Source organism: Oryx dammah, unplaced genomic scaffold (assembly GCF_014754425.2).
Source record: "Oryx dammah isolate SB20612 unplaced genomic scaffold, SCBI_Odam_1.1 HiC_scaffold_2, whole genome shotgun sequence".
Taxonomy (NCBI): domain Eukaryota; kingdom Metazoa; phylum Chordata; class Mammalia; order Artiodactyla; family Bovidae; genus Oryx; species Oryx dammah.
In genome coordinates, this window is record NW_024070186.1 from 118,625,366 (window position 1) to 118,648,937 (window position 23,572).

Genomic DNA, 23,572 nt, shown 5'->3' on the forward strand with positions numbered 1-23,572 from the left:
ACTATGGAGAACAGTGTGGAGATTCCTTAAAAAATTGCAAATAGAACTGCCTTATGACCCAGCAATCCCACTGCTGGGCATACACACTGAGGAAACCAGAATTGAAAGAGACACATGTACCCGAATGTTCATCGCAGCACTGTTTATAATAGCCAGGACATGGAAACAACCTAGATGTCCATCAGCAGATGAATGGATAAGAAAGCGGTGGTACATATACACAATGGAGTATTACTCAGCCATTAAAAAGAATACATTTGAATCAGTCCTGATGAGATGGATGAAAGTGGAGCCGATTATACAGAGTGAAGTAAGCCAGAAAGAAAAACACCAATACAGTATACTAACACATATATATGGAATTTAGAAAGATGGCAATGATGACCCTGTATGCAGGACAGCAAAAAAGACACAGATGTGTATAGCGGACGTTTGGACTCAGTAGGAGAGAGAGAGGGTGAGATGATTTGGGAGAATGGCATTGAAACATGTATAATATCATGTAAGAATTGAACTGCCAGTCTATGTCTGATGCAGGATATGACACGCTTGGGGCTGGTACGCGGGGATGACCCAGAGAGATGTTGTGGGGAGGGGGGTGGGAGGGGGGCTCATGTTTGGGAATGCATGTACACCCGTGGTGGATTCATGTCAATGTATGGCAAAACCAATACAGAATTGTAAAGTAAAATTAAAAAAAAAAAAAAAAGAAGATACTGCTGCTGCTACTGCTGCTAAGTTGCTTCAGTCATGTCCGACTCTGTACAACCCCATAAACGGCAGCCCACTGGACTCCTCTGTTCCTGGGATTCTCCTGGCAAGAATATTGGAGTAGCCAATACATGCATGCATGCTAAGGTGCTTCAGTCGTGTCTGACTCTGTGTGACCCCTTGGACATGAGCCCTCCAGGCTCCTCTGTCCACGGGCTTCTTTAGGCAAGCATACTGGAGTGGGTTGCCATTTCCTTCTCCAAAAGAAGGTACTATATGATGTAAAAAAAATAAGTAATCCAAAATGTAATATTGATGGCTAAAAATCATATATTTGTTAAATACACAGAAAAACAGAAAAACTATTATCAGTAATATCTAGTCAACTCTAGTGTAATCTTGGGAGATGTAATATACTTCTTCACAAATTCATTAAGCAAAAAACTAAAAAAAGAGGTAATGTTCAATAACATAAAGTAGCACAATTGGCAAGTTTAATCTGATAAATATGTAGAAACTTGCCCTCTCCACAGGAATATAAGCTATATATGTGTTGTATTTCTTTTGCGACCTCATGGACTGTAGCCTGTTGGGCTTCTCTGTCTATGAGATTCTCTAGGCAAGAATACTGGAGTGGGTTGCCATTTTCTTCTCCAGGGCATCTTCCTGACCGTAAGGTGGAACCCACACCTCCTGCATTGACAGGTAGACTCTTTTTAACACTGAGTCACCTGGGAAGCCCAGGCTATATACATGTGAACTTTTTATAGAAACTGACTCCATACTAATCCATAGGGAAGCTTTACTGTTTGATAGAATTGAGGCAAAATAGGTTGTATTTTCTGATCAACGTGCAATCAGACAACAAATCAAGCTTATACCAAGTATATTAGGAAACTTAAAAATAAATTTTTATGTATTGATATAATTAAATAACAGAAAACAGTTTTTCTTAATTGGAGACACGAGTCTGGAGTCTTTAAAGATGTTCCAAACTCAAGGCAAGATTTATGAAAAAAAAATCCATGTTATTTTTCAATTCTTAAATTCTAAGTACAAATAAAATATATTAAACAATATAGTGCAATAAAGAATTAGTTTATCATCAAAATTCTCTTCTATGACTCTGGAAACTACATGGTGGTAAAATAATATCTGCATATTACTGCATGGAATTAAAACATACTTGCTCCTTGGAAGAAAAGTTATGATAAACCTAGATGGTGGGAGGAAAAGCAGAGACATTAATTTGCCAACAAAGGTCCATCTAGTCAAAGCTATGTTTTTTCCAATAGTCATGTGTAGATATGAGAGCTGGACTATAAAGAAAGCTGAGTGCTAAAAAATTGTTATGTTTGAACTGTGGTGTTGGAGAAGACTCTTGAGAATCCTTTGGAGTGCAAGAAGATTCAACCTATCAATCCTAAAGGAAATCAGTCCTGAATATTCATTGGAAGGACTGATTTTGAAGCTGAAGCTCAAAAGCTCAAATGTGAAGAACTGACTCATGTGAAAAGACCCTGATGCTGGGAAAGATTGAAGGCAGGAGGAGAAGGGGGTGACAGATTCATGGACATGAATTTGAGTAAACTCAGAGTTGGTGTTGGACAGGGAGGCCTGGTGTGCTGCGATTCATGGGGTCACAAAGAGTCGACACACTGAGTGACTGAACAACAAAATTACTGCTGGAAAATGTTTATCATCAACAATTCTTACCCAGTTAAGATAAACCAACACTTATAATGTGCTCCATATGCTAAGAATCATTTTATGTGTTTTATGTTTTATATATATGTGTGTGTGTATACATGTATATATTTACATCAATCTTTTGAGATGGATTATTTTATTATCCTCAATTTATATATGAAGAAATAGGCATATTCCAAGTGTCTCAGACAGGAAGCTGCAGAATCTGATTCCAGATTCATTCTTAAACTTCTGTATTCAAAAATTGACTTCTTTATTCAAAAATCACTTTTAGAATATTGCAAAAGGAATATGAACACCAATTAATAGAAAACTATGAGAAATAAATTTCTGTTGTTTAAGCCACTCAGTATATGATATTTTGTTATGGAAGCCTGAGCAGACTACTGCATAATCATTTGCAGAAATAAAAATCATAGTAGAAAATTTCAAATTAACAAGGGAAAAAACAATAAAAATACATTTAATGATAAATAATTGGAATAAAAATGGACAGAATGCACTCATCTCACACACTAGTAAAGTAATGCTCAAAATTCTCCAAGCCAGGCTTCAGCAATACGTGAACCATGAACTTCCTGATGTTCAAGCTGGTTTTAGAAAAGGCAGAGGAACCAGAGATCAAATTGCCAACATCCGCTGGATCATGGAAAAAGCAAGAGAGTTCCAGAAAAACATCTATTTCTGCTTTATTGACTATGCCAAAGCCTTTGACTGTGTGGATCCCAATAAACTGTGGAAAATTCTGAAAGAGATGGGAATACCAGACCACCTAACCTGCCTCTTGAGAAACCTCTATGCAGGTCAGGAAGCAACAGTTAGACTGGACATGGAACAACTGGTTCCAAATAGGAAAAGGAGTGTGTCAAGGCTGTATATTGTCACCCTGCTTATTTAACTTCTGTGCAGAGTACATCATGAGAAACACTGGGCTGGAAGAAGCACAAGCTGGAATCAAGATTGCCGGGAGAAATATCAATAACCTCAGATAAGCAGATGACACCACCATTATGGCAGAAAGTGAAGAGGAACTAAAAAGCCTCTTGATGAAAGTGAAAGAGGAGAGTGAAAATTTTGGCTTATAGGTCAACATTCAGTTAACTGAGATCATGGCATCTGGTCCCATCACTTCATGGGAAATAGATGGGGAAACAGTGGAAACAGTGTCAGACTTTATTTTTGGGGGCTCCAAAATCACTGCAGATGGTGATTGTAGCCAAGAAATTAAAAGACACTTACTCCTTGGAAGAAAAGTTATGACCAACCTAGATAGCATATTCAAAAGCAGAGACATTACTTTGCCAACAAAGGTCCGTCTAGTCAAGGCTATGGTTTTTCCTGTGGTCATGTATGGATGTGAGAGTTGGACTGTGAAGAAGGCTGAGTGCCGAAGAATTGATGCTTTTGAACTGTGGTGTTGGAGAAGACTCTTGAGAGTCCCTTGGACTGCAGGGAGATCCAACCAGTCCATCCTAAAGGAGATCAGTCCTGGGATTTCTTTGGAGGGAATGGTGCTGAAGCTGAAACTCCAATAGTTTGGCCACCTCATGTGAAGAGTTGACTCATTAGAAAAGACTCTGGTGCTGGGAGGGATTGGGGGCAAGAGGAGAAGGGGAAGACAGAGGATGAGATGGCTGGATGGCATCACCGCCTCAATGGACATGAGTTTGGCTGAACTCCGGGAGTTGGTGATGGACAGGGAGGCCTGGCATTCTGCAATTCATGGGGTTACAAAGAGTCGGACATGACTGAGTAACTGAACTGAACTGAACTGAATCTGAATATAAAAATGGACAGAATGTCTGAACAAATATTTTCCCAAAGAAGATGTACACAGATGGACAACATGTAAATGAAAAGGTGATTAACACAATTAATTGTGAGAAAATGTAAGATCCCAATGAGATCTTGTTTCAGAACCAAACTTGTGTCCACTCACGTGTTTTGCAAAAAAGCCAATATACTGACAGTTGATTGTGATGAAGAAAAGTACAGCATTTACTACATGGTGCCAAGCAAGGAAGATGGGCATCTTATGCTAAAAAGACCCAAACCCTCAATGGCTCAGGGAAAGGTTTTTAAAGTCAGTGGAAGGTAGAGGGTCACAGGAAAAGTGATGATCTACCGCACAATTCTCTAATTGGTTGATGGAGAGGTAAGAAGATATTGTTTGAGGAATCTCTGTAATCAGCTCTCTGCTTCTAATCAATCTGGGGTCTAGGTGCTGGTGGTCAGCATGCAGTTATCTTCGACTTGGTGGATGTTGTAGTATCTGCAAAACAACTTAGGGATATGGTTCAGCGTATTATCTACAGCCCTTGAGGAGGAACTAAAGGTCCTTGACTTTGTTTTATAGCTAAGCTATTATTTTGTCTTGATTTTCTGCATTTTTTTTTCTTTCTGAATTTTCTTACTTTTCTGATAAATTTGCTCTTTGGAAGTTAGGCAAGGTCTAAGGAGCTAAAGCTTTTATACAAATAAGAGTTGGGGGAACCAAAGGCTGTCTATTCCTGGGAAGACCCCACAAAGTCCTCCTCAGTTTCAGTAGCACCTCATATAGCCAGACATCCTGGAATGTAAAGTCAAGTGGGCCCTAGGAAGCATCACTAGGAACAAAGCTAGTGGAGGTGATGGAATTCCTGTTGAGCTATTTCAAATCCTAAAAGATGATGCTGTGAAAGTCCTGCACTCAGTATGCCAGCAAATTTGGAAAACTCAGCAGTGGCCACAGGACTGGAAAGGTCAGTTTTCATTCCAGTCCCAAAGAAAGGCAATGCCAAAGAATGTTCAAACTACTGTGCAATTGCACTCATCTCACACACTAGCAAAGTAATGCTCAAAGTCTCCAAGCCAGGATTCAACAGTACATGAACCATGAACTTCCAGATGTTCAAGCTGGATTTAGAAAAGGCACAGGAACCAGAGATCAAATTGTTAACATCCATTGGATCATCAAAAAAAGCAAGAGTGTTCCAAAACAAAATCTACTTCTGCTTTTAGATTATGCCAAAGCCTTTGATTGTGTAGATTACAACAAACTGTGGAAAATTCTTAAAAGAGATAGGAATACCAGACCACGTTACCTGCCTCCTGAGAAATGTATATGCAGGACAAGAAGCAACAGTTAGAACTGGATATGGAACAACAGACTGGTTCCAAATCACGGAAGGAGTACGTTAAGGCTGTATATTGTCACTCTACTTATTTAATTTATATGCAGAGTACATCATGAGAAACACTAGGCTGGATGAAGCACAAGGTGGAATCAAGGTTGCCAGAAGAAATATCAATAACCTCAGATACACCGATGACACCACCCTATGGCAGAAAGTGAAGAAGAACTAAAGAGCCTCTTGATGAAGGTGAAAGAGGATAGTTAAAAAGCTGGCTTAAAACTCAACATTCAAAAAATGAAGATCATTGCATCCAGTCCCATCGCTTCGTGGCAATAGATGGGAAAACAATAGAAACAGTGAGAGACTATTTTTTTGGTCTCCAAAATCACTGCAGATGGTTACTGCAGCTCTGAAGTTAAAAAGATGCTTGCTCCTTGGAAGAAAAGCTATGACCAACCTAGACAGCATATTAAAAAGCAGAGACATTACTTTGCCAACAGCCAAAAAAAACAAAGCTTACCGATAGAGGTGGGAGAAATATGTGAAGGGGGTGAAAAGGAAAAAACCACAGTGTCAAAACTAGTAGTCCTCTAGATATCCTTAGGAGCTTCCAGAAATCTTAAGCACTTCTAGAGAAGTATTCTGCCAGCATCTCAGCCTTTACTATTGAAGTAGGTAGTTTCTAGGGACTGTCACCCATTCTGTCAGCTGCCTTCTACAGCCTGGAAACTGCTGTGGACCAACATTTATCTGCTTGTGGCTGTCCCCAGGGAATAATGGCTTCTTCCACCTTCCAGTTCTCGTATCAAAGGCTCCACATTGTCAGCTATAACTCAGAACCAGCTGAGGAAGGAGATCCTGGAATGCTGTATCTGGCTTTTCCTCTTCAAAGGAAAGCTATAGAAGGAGGTTCCCTGTCTTCAAAAATGTAGTATATTGTCTCAGAGATAAAAAGTTTCATATTTGGCAGCGAACTTCAAGTGGTATTGGAAAAATATTTCAAATATTTTATTAGTTTTTATTGGAAAGATGAACCAGTGTATAATATATAATGAAATGTGTGTATTGGAAGGAGAATGGTCTTTGGAGACAGCAATCTGGGATTTAAATCCTACGTCTACCATGTCTTAGCTTTGTGATCTTAAGTCATTCCATCATTTGGAGTCCTGGTTTTTTCTCCCTTTAAAATGGGGGTAATAATGCCCATTTTGGAGTATTGCTTTGAAAAATAAATGAAATAGTCTATGTAAAAACTAAATTTAATTGAGCCATAACATATAAGGAAAGATAAAAATAACAATAGACACTGGTAAAAGTAGTAAGGAGATTAGGATAGAATGAATTAAAAATAAAACATAAATAATTTGTTCACTTTGATGGCAATTTGCTGACAAAGGTCTGTCTAGTTAAAGCTATGGTTTTTTCAGTAGTCATGTATGGATGTGAAAGTTGGACTATAAAGAAAGCTGAGTACCAAAGAATTGATGCTTTGGAACTGTAATGTTGAAGAAGACTCTTGAGAGTCTCTTGGACTGCAAGGAGGTCAAACCAGTCCATTCTAAAGGAAATCAGTCCTGAATAATTCATTGGAAGGACTGATGCTGAAGCTGAAACTCCAATACTTTGGCTACCCGATGCAAAGACCTGACTCATTGGAAAAAAAACCCCGATGCTGGGAAAGATTAAAGGCAGGAAGAGAAGAGGATGATAGAGAATGAAATTGTTGGATGGCATCACTGACTCGATGGACATGAGTTTGAGCAAGCTCCGGGAGTTGGTGATAGACAAGGAGGCCTTGCATGCTAGTCCATGGGATTGCAGAAAGGTAGACACGACTGAGTGACTGCACTGATGATGGCAATACATAGGGATTACCAGTTTTGATTTTAAAAATGACAGATGTAATTCTTATGAGAGATACCTAGATCAGAGTGAAAACAATAGTTTGAAAATTAAGGAATGGGAGAATTTTAATAGAAAAAGTGCTGAAACAAAAAGGAATCTGAAGCTGAGAGTGAAGGACTAAAAGAAATTTGACTTCAAGTTTATTAAGAAAATATGTGTTATTTCATATTAAAACATGCATTCACAAAAGAGATGCTGAGTGGATGAAGCAATCCAGAGAACAAATATATATAAAGCAAAATTCAAAGAGAATTTAATTAAGCACAGTTATAAACTTACGTTTTTATATATACTCTCAAAATTAGATCAAGTGATAGAAATAATCAAGAACATAAGATCTGGAAAATATGCTCATTGAAACTGTATGTTTGTATATGTATGGTTGTGTATGTGTGTGTACATTTATCTAATCTTTACTATTAGGTATGGAATTTTACTCTAGTTACTCTTTTACTATTTAATGGATGCTGACAGAAGACGTTAGACTCTCAAATGAGAGAAAAGGATTCAATTTTGATGTCACAGCAACGATATGAGCATATTTGCATTATTTCCCTTTATCTTTTAAGTCTTACGCAGGTGAAGTTGATGGCTCAGGTGCATACCTGTTCCTGCAATGGGTTCTGTTACAGAACAGAAAGACTTGCATTTGGGGAATCTACCACTGTTATAATGAGAGACAAGTAAACTTGTTTCTAAGAGAGGGCTTTATCCTCCAGGGTTTTGCTGCAAATGGAACCCTGAGAAATTGTCTGGATACAGAGCTGTGAGGGCCTTTCATGCTTGGCATGCTCAGCAAGAGTACAAAAGGATGCTTTGGGCCCATGGGGTGGATTGACCCTCTTAATAGTTATCTTGCAAATTTTAGCAAACTCATTGAGAATATTAAGTATCTGTCTCCCTAGGAGGAAATAAAAACAGATTCTATTATACTGCATCTAATAATAAATTAGGTATACCTTAAAATTATTAAAATATTTTAATAGATCTATGAATATTACAGGAAAAAATTCTAAACCAAGACCAGAAACTTGGAAGGCAGAAGAACACAGAATTATTCAAACATAGAACAAAATGTCATAAATAAGGTCAACAGATAAATAAGCTACATAGATATATTTTTGAAGCACAGAGGATTAGTGTCTTTAATTCTGAACTGACAAATTACCAGAATTAAAGAACAAAGAAAATGGTGAAAAGTCACGAAATAACAAATCTAAATAGTAAATAATAGTAGTCAGAATAACACACATCAAAATGAAGATGAGAAAAATTTTCTGTAAGACTGACAAGAGTTGTAGAAAGAAATAACACGTATTAAAAGGGTTGTACATGTAAACAGACATAAATTTAACAGCCCCACTCATGGGAAATTATCCTATAAAATTTAAAAAGTAAGTATGTATACCTCTAGTTTTTCATGATATAATGGTAAATGCAGTGTTTCTTATAGTAAATATTTTTGCAAAAATCTGGAAATGATGTGAATGTCTATCATTGGGTAGACATACACCCAAGACTGAAACTTTATCTGAGATAGAATGTCCTCTAAATGCTGGAAGGTGAGGTAAAGGAGTGCTTTTGATGGGTAACTATGAGATACCAGAAGATATGAAAAAAGTAAAGTCATACAAAGAAGTCACTGTGCCTGGCATATACTACCAAGGATCTCTAGGTATCCTGACTTGGGTTGATAACACAAGATGAATCATAAAAATATCTTCAGAAGGAAGGGGTCAGTAGGCCAGAGGGTCTTCTTCACCTAAGCCATTGTAAATGCCAGCTATGGCCTAAATTGAAAGCATGTCTTGGGTGAATTCTTTTTCTATTCACCTGAGATATGCCAGTGATATATAAGGAGAGAAAACAAGTTGAAAAGTAGTATCTACAGAAGTAATACATGTTCTTAAAGACACCTTAAAAATAAAACTCTACATGTGTGTAAATGTTTGTGTTTTTTTAGAGTAGGGCAAAGACAATAGCGATAGTCTATTGGAGACAAGGTTTTAAATGGAGAAGTCTTGGGAAGAACATATATTAGCTTTTGTCACATACCACTATGTTACTTTACCAGTTCTTGTGTGTAAGTAATACTCTGATAATTTTGAAAAGTTAATTGAATAAAGAAAATAATGGAAAGTCAGTTCATTTTATGCCTTTTTATACACAGAAAGCACCGCCTTTTGACCACTGGTTGATACTATGTTTAATGACTCCCTTTCCTTTATCAATTTTATGTAGTGAAAAGAGTATATAATAAAACAGATAAAAATATAATTAAAGCAAACAGAATTATTTTAGACTTCACCATTAAGCTATCTGAATCTTATATAATTTATCTATCACAGAGGAAGCTTACTGAATGACCCTGTTATCAGAAACAAAAGAGCTACTTTGTTAATGTGGAAGTATTTTGTAAGCTGGATATTTACCATTCCATTGTTTTCAGCATAATAAGAATATTATTATTGTTCTGTTTTTAATGTGTGTATGGAAAAGTGTGGGAGTAGTTGAGGCAGAAGGGATTGCCTTTGACGACTAGAACCCAATTACTTTATAATTTTAAGGAGGTGGGTATATACCTTCTTAATAATCATATAGTAAATATTACCTAGTGCACATATTTACCAAACCATGTAGACATGTAAATATAAAATTAAATCAAAATAATGTTCTTTCTGTATGGAAAAGCTTTTAGTGAGAAAAATATTGATTAGTCTAAGAATGAAACAAGATAAGGAGGATGTGTAGGTTTATATAATATTATTTTTACAGTACACATGTATTTCTGGAGGAAGTTCTGCCTTTTCAGACCAGAGGAAATCAGAGGAAACCAAATGAAGAGAAAGGACTTAAAAGGCACAATATGTGTTCATGCCACCATTTCAGGCATTGCCTAACAATTTGTGGAGCACACAACTTGAACTCAGTGACATGCAGGCACATTTTACTTGCTTTCCAAGAGCGACAGGTGCAAAGAAGCTTGAGAAAAAAGCATTCATTATGGGCAAGGTTAAAATTAGGTACTTAAAAATTGTCATCTAATTTAGGTCATTTATCATTCTCTTCAAAGCCCCTTTTGTACAATTGAATACTGAAGTGCTTAGCTTACTATTAGATCATCACAGCTGCTACAGTATCACTCAAAGCAGATGTTTCTCAGACAGAAAGAGCCTAGCTAATTTTAACAGAAATGTGGTAACTGCAAGTCACTCTTTGGCAGTTCCAGCAGTGAATGTGAATATACCATGCAGGTGTGACTGTACATGGTGAACTGTAGGATAAATACTTTGAGAAAGAGAAAAGTGATATTGGTGAGAGATCCTGGAAAGGGTTTTATTCTTGATGGATTAGAAATCCAGAGCCTGTACACTGTGGTTCACTCTGATAAGATTCAAACTATTCCTTCCCTTTTGAAAGAAGAGAACAAAAAATAAAATGGTTGGGCTAATTATAGGGTATTCTTGCAATCATTTTCCAAATCAGTTTGCACTTGGAAATAAAATACAAGGGAATTTCTTACACTTAAATCATGAACTCATATATTAATGCCTCCTCAGTTTATGCTTCAAGTGATAACTGTATAAATTTGTATTTCTATATATTTAGGTATATTTTTATGTGTATTCAAAAATCATACCATAAATGCCATGTCCAGTTTCTTATTATAATTCATGGCATGATGTTTCTGTGGAAGAGAAAAAAGTCCTTTCTGCTAACAGATATTTGGGACAAGTGGCTCATTTCATTCTTGGTGTTCAGCGGACTTGAATGTACTTAACCTAAATGAGAGTCCTTTGCTTGACTAATTGTAAGAACTACATAAACTATGAATTGTAACCATTAAACTTTAATTTGTTGTTGAATCACTGTCCTTGACATGCATTTATGCATATGTACATATGTGTTTTCATATACTTATATGTATATATGCTGCTGCTGCTAAGTCGCTTCAGTCGTGTCCGACTCTGTGCGACCCCATAGACGGCAGCCCACCAGGCTCCTCCATCCCTGGGATTCTCCAGGCAAGAATCCTGGAGTGCGTTGCCATTTCCTTCTCCAGTGCATGAAAGTGAAAAGTGAAAGTGTTATATTCCCTGAAATATGTTCCTAAAGAATGTATGTAATGATTTTTTTAGAAGTTAACATAACAGAAAGTTACAGCATTATATAAACTTCCTAGGGGTACTATATATATATACCCACCACAAACCATGTGGCTTAAAACAACAGAAATTTATTCTCTCACAAATCTGAAGCCCACACTCCCTCCAAGGGCTGCGCTGCTTCTGGCTTCTGATGGCCCCAGGTGTTCCTTGGTTTGTGGCTGCACAATTTTAATATCTGCCTCTGTCCTCACATGGTGTTCTCCAATTTCTCTGTCTGTTCTCATATTGGGTCTCCTGTTAGGATACTTGACATTGAGTTTAGGCCCCACCTAGATAATTCAGCGTGATCTCCTCTCAAGACATCTAACTTAATGACATCTGACATATCCTTTTTCCAAATCAAGTCATATTTGTAGGTTCTGTGGGTTCAGTTCAGTTCAGTTCAGTTCAGTTGCTTAGTCGTGTTTGACTCTTTGTGACCCCATGAATCGCAGCACGCCAGGCTTTCCTGTCCATCACCAACTCCCGGAGTTCACTCAAACTCACTTCGATCCAGTCGGTGATGCCATTCCAGCTATCTCATCCTCTGTCGTCCCCTTCTCCTCCTGCCCCCAATCCCTCCCAGCATCAGAGTCTTTTCCAATGAGTCAAGTCTTTGCATGAGGTGGCCAAAGTACTGGAGTTTCAGCTTTAGCATCATTCCTTCCAAAGAAATCCCAGGGCTGATCTCCTTCAGAATGGACTGGTTGGATCTCCTTCCAGGCCAAGGGACTCTCAAGGGGGAAGGTATAATTTTTAGGGGGCAACTATTCAACTCATGATATTATAGATGTAAATAAATATTTTAAACAGTGCTACCCCAAATCTAGTCTGAAGATGGCTGTCAAGTTTGTGAATCATTTTCTACTGGTCTGCAATGAGATAAAGCATTGCACCGAGATGTAAAGCCATTTCATTACAAAGTACACTGTGAAACTCAGCTGACAATTCTTTGGGAAAGACTTTCTTGATAAAAGCAATGATACATTGATTTATTTTCTAGAGTAAGCTCCTTATCTTCTCATGGACCCATGCTTTTTAAGTTGTATAATTTTAAAATGTAAGAGCCAAGGTGCCTCGGCTTGGTGTGTCACATGTAGTCTTATTGGCCTGTGAATCTACTTTGGTCACTGTAGAGAGATTCTGCTGATTGGGAATGAGGCAGTCACATAAGACACCTGATTGTTACAGAAGTCACAGATGTATTAGGTCTAGGTAGACAGGTACCTGGTGGCATAGAGCAACATGATGTAGCTGGAATGGAGAAGAAAGAACATCAGTGTTTGGAAACATCACTGCCTAACTATACATGGATCTGTTTTGCCTTTGTTTACTGTATTGCAGTTTTCTTGTAGGATAGTAAAGTCTGCAATACATCATGTAAAGTTATTATTATTATTTTTTTTTACTGTCAAAATGGAGCACATGCTGTCAAAATCCCAGCCACTGGATTTTTACCTCTCCATTGATGTCATTATCTCCAAGGTATCATTTGTGAAGACCATCTGCAAGCCTTTTCAAATCCACGGGTGTCTCTCTTGGCTAAGAAAATCTGATTTGTCCTCAGTTGTGTACAAGGCAACAGTTCTTTACCTGGATTATCTTGAAGTGGGACATGTTTCTTAAAGCTTTTATGCTGAGATAACTATCAGGCACTGCAGTTGTATTTCTTTATGCAATGCCATATTTGCTATTCTCTATTGATCATCAACTTTTGTCTCCAGATATCTATTGCTTTTGCTAACCAGAGTAACTTAGGGATATGTCTCTAGCCAGTTGGTTCTTAAGCCCCACTCATTTTTGATGTGAATTTCTATATTCATATTATTACATATTGTTTTCATTTTCAAAGTTAAAAGCATAAAATCATATTTCCCAAGGATAAAAAGGACCTAAATCAATTTCCCCAAAGTACATTCCAAAAGCAGCAATAAGTGTGGCATTCAGGTTCATTACACTATTGAACTTGAATTTGTTGAACTGGGAAGTTAAGATGTTAATGTCAGACTAAATCACAAAGTTAAAGTATTGGGTCATCACAGTCCATTCAAAATTGTCACTTGAGTATACAGTATGTAGCATGTCCTTATAAAAATCCCAATGTATTTTAAATAATTTCCTCTTTTGTTTTTTCCTCTGTCCCTAGTGAACAGTTTTGAGCGAAGCATTTCCATATGGAAAGAGTGAGGAGATTTAACAGGCTCTATAGCATCACTCATGAATAGTGTTTAAGTCTCAAGAGCATAAGTAGGGCTTGAAGATTAGGGTGTATAAAAGCATTTCCTTCTCTAGTACATTCATATACTGTCAGAGCAAGAAACTCCACAAGCACAGTTATAAACAACCCCAAATGCCATGTAGTCATGAACATCTTGTTGGACCATGGATACACCTGTTGTAATGGTAAAATGGAAATCAATACAGTAGCCTCCAGGGTATTTAGTCTTGTGACAGTAAGGATGAAACATGCATTTCAACATTTTCATAGGTTGAAAAGAATAACCTGGCAAGGATGGTTATTTTAGTAATTAATGATGTAGTAATCATTCCTAGATTATTGAAATGAGAAAGGGTGTGCCCTTTCCATAGTTTTATATCAACTTGAAGACAGGCAGTGTGGTTCTCAGGCTTAAGTGCACAGGTTAATACGAGGCAGCTGGCAACTTTTTAACAATATCAAATGCTCAGGCCTCATACCATCCAAGATTATAATTAATTCAGTTTAATTTTTTTCAAAGCTCCCAAGTGAATTGAATGTGTCAGCAGGCTGGAGAACCAAGGCTTGTTCAAGAGTTAATGATTATCAAATTCTAGTATAAAAGGATCACATGGGAGCTTATTGTATATTCCGACTCCAAGCTTCCAGAGATTTCGATGGAGTAGATATAAGTAGTGGTCCCATAATCACATTTTTGCAGCATCTGAGGGAATCCTATACCCACGGTCCATGTACTTTTATCAGTTAAGAAAAAAATAAAGCCGTATCCTTAGGGAAATTTCCTACCAGCTTGAGGACTGCTGGATATGCACTGATTTTCAGGGAGTTTAACTGCCTTGATTTATATAATCATATCATGTTCAGTTTCCTTTTGTAGTTGAGAAACAAATTATATGAAAATCCCAAATTTATAAGTGAAGAGACCAAGCCACAGAACATTAAAATGACTTCGGTAATTCTAGAAAAGAGACATACCACATCTGGGATTAATTTTGATGTATTGTTTTGTGAGTCTAACTAAATGATCTCAGATAATCTAAGTACTGTCCAAATTAAGTTAGTGACTGGTTCTGGCATCAAAATAAATGATGATAAAACTAAATGCCTAATACCAGAAGATAAGTCAGCATAGAAACTTCACACCTCTCAAACTAGCCTAGTCAATGAGATCAGGGCTTGGGAACAGATTGCAGTATATTGAATGCTGGCTCTGCCACCAGCCAGCTCTGTAACACCAAGCAAGTGACTTAGTCTTTTGCTGTCTCAGTTTCTTAATTTGTCATGAAGGGATGATTCTTATCTCAATGGGTTTTTGAAAAGATAATTATATTATTATGTATAAAATGCCTTGAACAGTGACTGAAATAATATGCTATGTGGCTGGGAATGTTGAATAGTTGACTTTTACTATTTGACAATAGGTCTTTGTAGAGACTATATTTGGATGAAATATTTTGAATCAATTACATGTAGACTACATTTTTGTTCTCAGTAAATTTTATCAAACCTTCAGCTGTGTTTAGTCAGAGACTACATTTAAAATCACTGCAGATGGTGATTGCAGCCATGAAATTAAAAGACCCTTACTCCTTGGAAGGAAAGTTATGACCAACCTAGACAGCATATTAAAAAGCAGAGACATTACTTTGCCAACAAAGGTCCGTCTAGTCAAGGCTAAGGTTTTCCCAGTTGTCATGTATGGATGTGAGAGTTGGACTATGAAGAAAGCTGAGTACTGAAGAATTGATCCTTTTGAACTGTGGTGTTGGAGAAGACTCTTGAGAGTCCCTTGGACTGCAAGGAGATCCAATGAGTCCATCCTAAAGGAGATCAGTCCTGGGTGTTCATTGGAAGGACTGATGTTGAAGCTGAAACTGCAATACTTTGGCCACCTGATGAGAAGGGCTGACTCATTGGAAAAGACGCTGATGCTGGGAAAGATTGAGGGCAGGAGGAGAAGGGGATGACAGAGGATGAGATGGTTGGATGGCATCACTGACTCAATGGACATGGGTTTGGGTGGACTCTGGGAGTTGGTGATGGACAGGGAGGCCTGGCGTGCTGCAGTTCATGGGGTCACAAAGAGTTGGACAGACTGAGCAACTGAACTGAACTGAACATTTAAAATATCTTTCTGTTTAACCAAATGAGTTAGAAATTGCATAGTAGGGATTTACTTCTCAAAATATAGAGGCTTTGGTTCTATTTGGTTGTTATCTACTCTCTTCCTCCTCCCAAAAAGAAAAAAATAAAAAATGCCTACCTTGCTTTGTAAGGAAAGAGTCATTACTGAAATACAAAAACAAAGATCTAACCCTCCACCCAAGGAAAATGGAATGCTTGTAACAACTTAGAATGCTGAGCCCACTAACTTCAGACAGGTAAAGAGCAGGTTCTAGGAGGAAAGCTGGTGATAGGAGATATATTCTTTATGTAGTTTCAAAGGGAAAAGATGCGTCACTCATTTCAGGTCACTCTCCCAGACCCATTCCTAAAAACTATACTGACTTTCCTCATCAGCAGGGGCACCAAAGAGCAACATCCAATCATTCTTACAAACTGCAGAAAAAGACTGTAATGACACTGGATGGCAGCCATGGAGAGGAGACACAGTCAGTGCAATGAGCAGTTTTGAAATGATAATAATTATGGTCCAGTGAGTCTGAGAAAAAAGGTTTTAGAGCCTGCTCTTAGGTTCATCTAACGATCATTTGTTGCTTTTACTTCACTGGGCCACCTGGTGTGGCTTATTGAACCCGGTTTTTTAATTTTCCCTTTCTGATTTTCTCTTCATCCTATGTCACTTAATTACACACTGAATTTTGGGGAGTAGGGTTAGGGGTGGTGGTGTGTGTGTACATGAGGGTGTGTGCACATGCATGTGTGTGTGACCCTGAAACAAAGCAGAGTGTAAAAAATGGGTAAATGCATAAAAATAATGCTAAGATGGATGAAGGAGTAAAATTTTGGCAGTAGTGTCTGAATAGGACATATCTTGTTGCCACATCAATGATACCTTTAGTTTTGTGGTTTTCTCTATTATTCAGAAAAGGGGTAACTGGAGTTGCAAACTCCAGAAGGGGATATTATTTTTAATCCATAAATCCGTGTTTATTGAGATAAGGAATGAATACAGTTACCTGCTGTTCTCATGTGTTCACATGCTTAGTCACTTTAGTCCGGTCTGACTCCTTGCGACCCCATGGACTGTAGCCCGCTGGACTCCTCTCTCTGTGGGATTCTCCAGGCAAAGAATACTAGAGTGGGTTGCCATTTCCTACTCCAGGGGATCTTCCCAACCTAGGGATCAAACCCATGTCTCTTGTGTCTTCTGCTTTCGCAGTCTGGTTCTTTGCAGCTGAGCCACCAGGGAAGCCCTACTTCAGGCAGGGGAATGTGCCAGTAACTTCGAGAATGTCGGTCATTCACAGGTGGGCAGGGCCAGGTTATCTCCCTGAGAGCTAAACAAAGGCACTTTAGTTTGCTGTTCTCACAGGGTAAGTAATTTTTGTTTTCTTCGCCATGAAAAGTTTTGTTTGGTTCTGAGTTGGATCAGTATTTTATTTAGTTTTGTTTTTGTTATTGTTGCTTTATAAAGTGACCAATAAGGATTTGTAGCTTCAGCTTAATAGATTCACTTCCTGAACACAGTTGGCATAAGAAGGCAGAACCCTGTGTGTATTTTAGGAACAAGCAGCACATACTGCATTATTTGTGATCATTCCTTTCAACTCATTTCAAATTCTGCCTATGTCTTGTTGCCAAGTGCTTTAAACATCTAAGCGTTTACTGCTTGTGTTGATAAAAACACTAGCTTATGTCTCATTACTTGTGACACTGATAAACCTTTTATAACAAAGTCATGCACATCCCTTAAAATACAAAAGCCAATAGAAGAGGCACACTATGCTGTTTTTAGTGTGTTGTCCATTCCTTTTTCTTCTTTCCTGCTTTCCTTTCGCTATACTTATGTTCATGTTCATTAATTCCTGGCCTCCTCTTCTTTCCCTACCTCTGTCAAAAATGCTGTATATTGAAAGAAATGTTTTAAAATGAAAACTTTTAAAATTAAAGTATGTTTCAAATATAAACCTCAAACTCTATTTGAAAAAAAGATGAGTCTTCTTCAAGAATTAGGAGCATTAAAGATCAGTATTATACAGGTCTTAACTTAAAGACACCACTTTTTATGAGTTATATTTAAATTTTAGTTCTGTTTAATTTGGAGAGTAAATCCAGGCCAGTTTCTCCCACAGGGATTCTGTGACCACTTGGTGGCGATGTTGTAGAGGGGATTCGGCAGTTGGGGGGATGGCGGTCCAAAACGTGAGGCTCTTTCCAACCAAAGGGCTAACCCTGTGATTTACAGCATCATGGCTCTATATCTTAATTATTCAGTAGGTCTTACAGCATGGGGACTGGCTCAGGTTTCCAACAGCAGAGTGATAAAACATGTTGCACATACTTATTTTTCATAAATAGCCACTGTACCGAATTATCCAAAGCTAACAAAATTAAAGGAAAACATTTGATCTTTCTTTAAAAAAACTGTAAAAATACCTAAAACATAAAATATGTATGTAAATTAATAAAAACAAAAAATCAAAAAAAGAAAACCTTGAATTCATCTTGTTCAATATTAAAAAAAAGTAATGACATATCACTTCTTACTAAGTCTGGATCTAATTTACCATTATAGCTTCGTTTTGTTCAATTTTCCCCATGAATGAAGCACTGAGGCCACAGAAAATACATTTTTCTTAAAGATTCTATATCTTTTAACATCTGCATATCTATGTTTATGCTGTTTTCTTTGCACAGAAGACCCTCCCATCCATGACCTCCCTAAAGCCCTATAAATCTTTCATCCATCAGATAGCCCATCTTTGTTTCTGCCCCTTACTTACTCAATAAAATGTTGCAGCTGTATTTAAATTAAATGCATATATATCTGAAAATAGACTACTTTCATTCACTTTTTTTTTGCAGTTCCTTTCCTTCTTTCCTTCTTTTATCCCCTGCCCTCTGCCCACCCTTTTAAAAGTAAGTATGAAATGGCTATACTATATCTGACATTGTATAGGCATTGTACATGCACTAAACCCAATATGGTACCCAATCACATGATATTTACCATCTTGTAAGAAATAGAGTCAAGTAAATAAACAGTTGCATATATGTGTCCTGATAGAGTGCAGCTATTTGGTACTTAAAAATAACAGTTAAAGTTAAAATATAGTAGTTACTATGTCACAGAGTTTTACAAGTGTTTTATATATTTTCACTTTCTAATCTTTATAACAGTCCATGAAGTCCATTCAATTATGCTTATTTTACAGATAAGGACTTAGAGATCTAATTGAGGTTAAAATAACTACCTGCTTTAAGACAAACAGCTGGATTTCAGCAAAGGATCTATGACTTAAGCATACATACTTTTAATGACTATGTATATTGCCTCTTATTACATGGAGAGTATATATATATAAATGTTGAAACTTTGAAGTTTTCTTTTGGACATATGATAACCAATTCCCAATTAATAAACCATAGTAAGAAGTATTATTTTGAAATGTTTCTATTTATGCACTTGTTTTAATCTTCTAGTCTGTGTTGCAAGTTCTATTTTTTTTTTTCATATTTTCAGTTAGAATATAACTTCTTAGAAAACAAATTTCATCTAAGATTTCTTTTGTCCTTTCTACTACTGGGCATGGTGCTGGACATATACAAAGTTTGCTTAAAGATTTGCCCGGTAACTGGTATATTTCCAGTATGATTCAAATTTACTGAAACTTTTTTTCAAACTCAACTTTTATTAAGTGGTTTTGATGTAAATCAAAATTATCTGTGGAAATATTTCATAACACACATTGTTGTTGTTATCCAGTCACTAGTCATGTCTAACACTTTGTGGCCCTAGGGACTGCGACATGTCAGACTCCTCTGTCCTTCACTATCTCTTGGAGTCCATTCCACATTCATGTCCATTAAGTTGGTGATTCTCTCTAACCATTTCATCCTCATAATACACATAATTGGATTAAATGCCAAGATTTTCTTTGGTAGGTATGATCTTTGATTCAAGCACTCAATTAGGAAAAACCTGATCCTCCTGCAGGAATGAGGGTTTGAGGAACCAGGTAGAGAAAATACTGACTTTTGCTACTGCCATTACTGTGAACTATCATGCTTTTTGTCTCTGGCCCAGGAGTTGCATTTTCTGCTAGAATCCATGAAACTGTAGCAGGCTACCTTGTTAACTTGCAAGTAGGGTAAATTTAAGATCCTTCGCAGTTATCACCACACTTTATTTTGCAATGAAGCTCATCAGCAAACAAATATTCGCATTTTATTAGTATTGTAGCAAGATCTGAAATAACGTGCTGAGATTTCATTTGGAATATAAAGATTGGTTGATTTATAATTAGTTCATTTTCTAAGTTAATATTTTCCTCAAGAAAATCTGCTATCCTATTAAGTGTATCATTCAGTCTCTGATGTCTACAGTCATTATCTTTGGAAGAAGTGTCTCTGACCTGTAATCCTCTCTCATAAAATTATTATCCAACTCTAGCTTCTCTTTCATTCTTTAGCTTCTTCCTTGCTTCTTCTCTTAAGCTCTTTCTTCTAAAAGCTAAAATTCCACCCAAAATTTCTAGGAATTTTGTTTTCTCCTCATCTGTTTTGGTTTTTATGGGGAGGGGCAAAGGAATTTTGCAGCATTTATTTTACACTGCTTTACAGAAAAGTTACTATTATGTTTTCTCCCTTTCTATATTGTCAACTCCTTAAGAATAGTAATGCAGTTTTATTAATTTTAATGTCCTCCATCCCTCATAGCCTGGTACAGTAATTTGAATTTAGTGGTGATTGCAGCCATGAAATTAAAAGACTTACTCCTTGGAAGGAAAGTTATGACCAAGCTAGATCTATTCAAAAGCAGAGATATTACTTTGCCAACAAAGGTACGTCTAGTCAAGGCTATGGTTTTTCCAGTAGTCAGGTATGGATGTGAGAGTTGGACTGTGAAGAAACCTAAGCAAGCACCGAAGAACTGATGCTTTTGAACTCTGGTGTTGGAGAAGACTCTTGAGAGTCCCTTGGACTGCAAGGAGATCCAACCAGTCCATCCTAAAGGAGATCAGTCCTGGGATTTCTTTGGAGGGAATGATGCTAAAGCTGAAACTCTAGTACTTTGGCCACCTCATGTGAAGAGTTGACTCATTGGAAAAGACTCTGATGCTGGGAGGGATTGGGGGCAGGAGGAGAAGGGGATGACAGAGGATTAGATGGCTGGATGGCATCACTGACTCGATGGATGTGAGTCTGAGAGTTGGTGATGGACAGGGAGGCCTGGTGTGCTGCAATTCATGGGATCGCAAAGAATTGGACACGACTGAGTGACTGAACTGAACTGAAACCCCCTTTTTTAAATATAAATTTATTTATTTTAATTGGGGGCTAATTACTTTACAATATTGTATTGGTTTTGCCATAAATCAGCATGTATCTGCCACGGGTGTACACATGTTCCCCATTCTGAACCCCCCTCCCACCTCCCTTTTCATACCATCCCTCTGGGTCATCCCAGTGCACCAGCCCCAAGCATCCTGTATCATGCATCGAACCTGGACTGGCGATTCGTTTCATACATGATATTATACATGTTTCAATGCCATTCTCCCAAATCATCCCACCCTCTCCCTCTCCCTCTCCCACAGAGTCCAAAAGACTGTTCTATACATCTATGTCTCTTTTGCTAACTCACATACAGGGTAACTCACATACAGGGTTATCATTACCACCTTTCTAAATTCCACATATATGCGTTAGTATACTGTATTGGTGTTTTTCTTTCTGGCTTACTTCACTCTGTATAATAAGCTCCAGTTTCATCCACCTCATTAGAACTGATTCAAAGCAATGTATTCTTTTTAATGGCTGAGTAATAGTCCATTGTGTTTATGTACCACAGCTTTCTTATCCATTCATCTGCTGATGGACAGCTAGGTTGCTTCCATTAAAACACTGGTGAAAGAAATCAAAGAGGACACTGATAGATGGAGAAATATACCATGTTCATGGATCAGAAGAATCAATATAGTGAAAACGAGTATACTACCCAAAGCAATCTGTAGATTCAATGCAATCCCTATCAAGCTGCTGCTGCTAAGTCACTTCAGTCGTGTCCGACTCTGTGCGACCCCATAGACGGCAGCCAGCCAGGCTCCCTCATCCCTGGGATTCTCTAGGCAAGAACACTGGAGTGGTTGCCATTTCCTTCTCCAATGCATGAAAGTGAAAAGTGAAAGTGAAGTCACTCAGTCATGTCCGACTCTTAGCGACCCCATGGACTGTAGCCCATCAGGTTCCTCCATCCATGGGATTTTCCAGGCAAGAGTACTGGAGTGGGGTGCCATTGCCTTCTCTGCCCTATCAAGCTACCAACGGTATTTTTCACAGAGCTAGAACAGATAATTTCACAATTTGTATGGAAATACAAAAAACCTCGAATAGCCAAAGCAATCTTGAGAAAGAATAATAGCACTGGAGGAATTAACCTGCCTGACTTCAGGCTCTACTACAAAGCCACAGTCATCAAGACAGTATGGTAGTGGTACAAAGACAGAAATATAGATCAGTGGAACAAAATAGAAAGCCCAGAGATAAATCCACACACCTATGGACACCTTATCTTTGACAAAGGAGGCAAGAATATACAATGGAGGAAAAAAATCTCTTTAACAAGTGGTGCTGGGAAAACTGGTCAACCACTTGTAAGAGAATGAAACTAGAACACTGTCTAACACCATACACAAAAATAAATTCAAAATGGATTAAAGATCTAAACATAAGACCAGAAACTATAAAACTCCTAGAGGAGAACATAGGCAAAATACTCTCCGACATAAACCACAGCAGGATCCTCTATGACCCACCTCCCAGAATATTGGAAATGAAAGCAAAAATAAACAAATGGGGACTAATTAAAATTAAATGCTTCTGCACAACAAAGGAATCTCTAAGTAAGGTGAAAAGACAGCCTTCAGAATGGGAGAAAATAATAGCAAATGAAGCAACTGACAAAGAACTAATCTCAAAAATATACAAGCAACACCTGTAGCTCAATTCCAGAAAAATAAATGACCCAATAAAAAAATGGGCCAAAGAACTAAACAGACATTTCTCCAAAGAAGACATACAGATGACTAACAAACAATGAAAAGATGCTCAACATCACTCATTATCAGAGAAATGCAAATCAATGAGGTACCACAATGAGGTACCATTTCACTCCAGTCAGAATGGCTGCTATCCAAGTCTACAAGCAATAAATGCTGGAGAGGGTGTGAAGAGAAGGGAACTCTCTTACACTATTGGTGGAAATGCAAACTAGTACAGCCACTATGGAGAACAGTGTGGCGATTCCTTAAAAAACTGGAAATTGAACTGCCTTATGACCCAGCAATCCCACTGCTGGGCATACACACCAAGGAAACCAGAATTGAAAGAGACACGTGTACCCCACTGTTCATTGCAGCACTGTTTGTAATAGTAAAACCCTTTTGAATAAATAAACTATAATATGTAATTACCAGATATTTATTTCACATTTAAAAAGTGTGTAATATTATTTCAATATAGACAGTTTATTTAAATCTTTATTTTTATTGATATATAATTAAAATGTAACAGATTTATGTGTACAATGTAACGATTTCATGTTTGTATGCTCCTCACAATAAATCTAATTAACATTC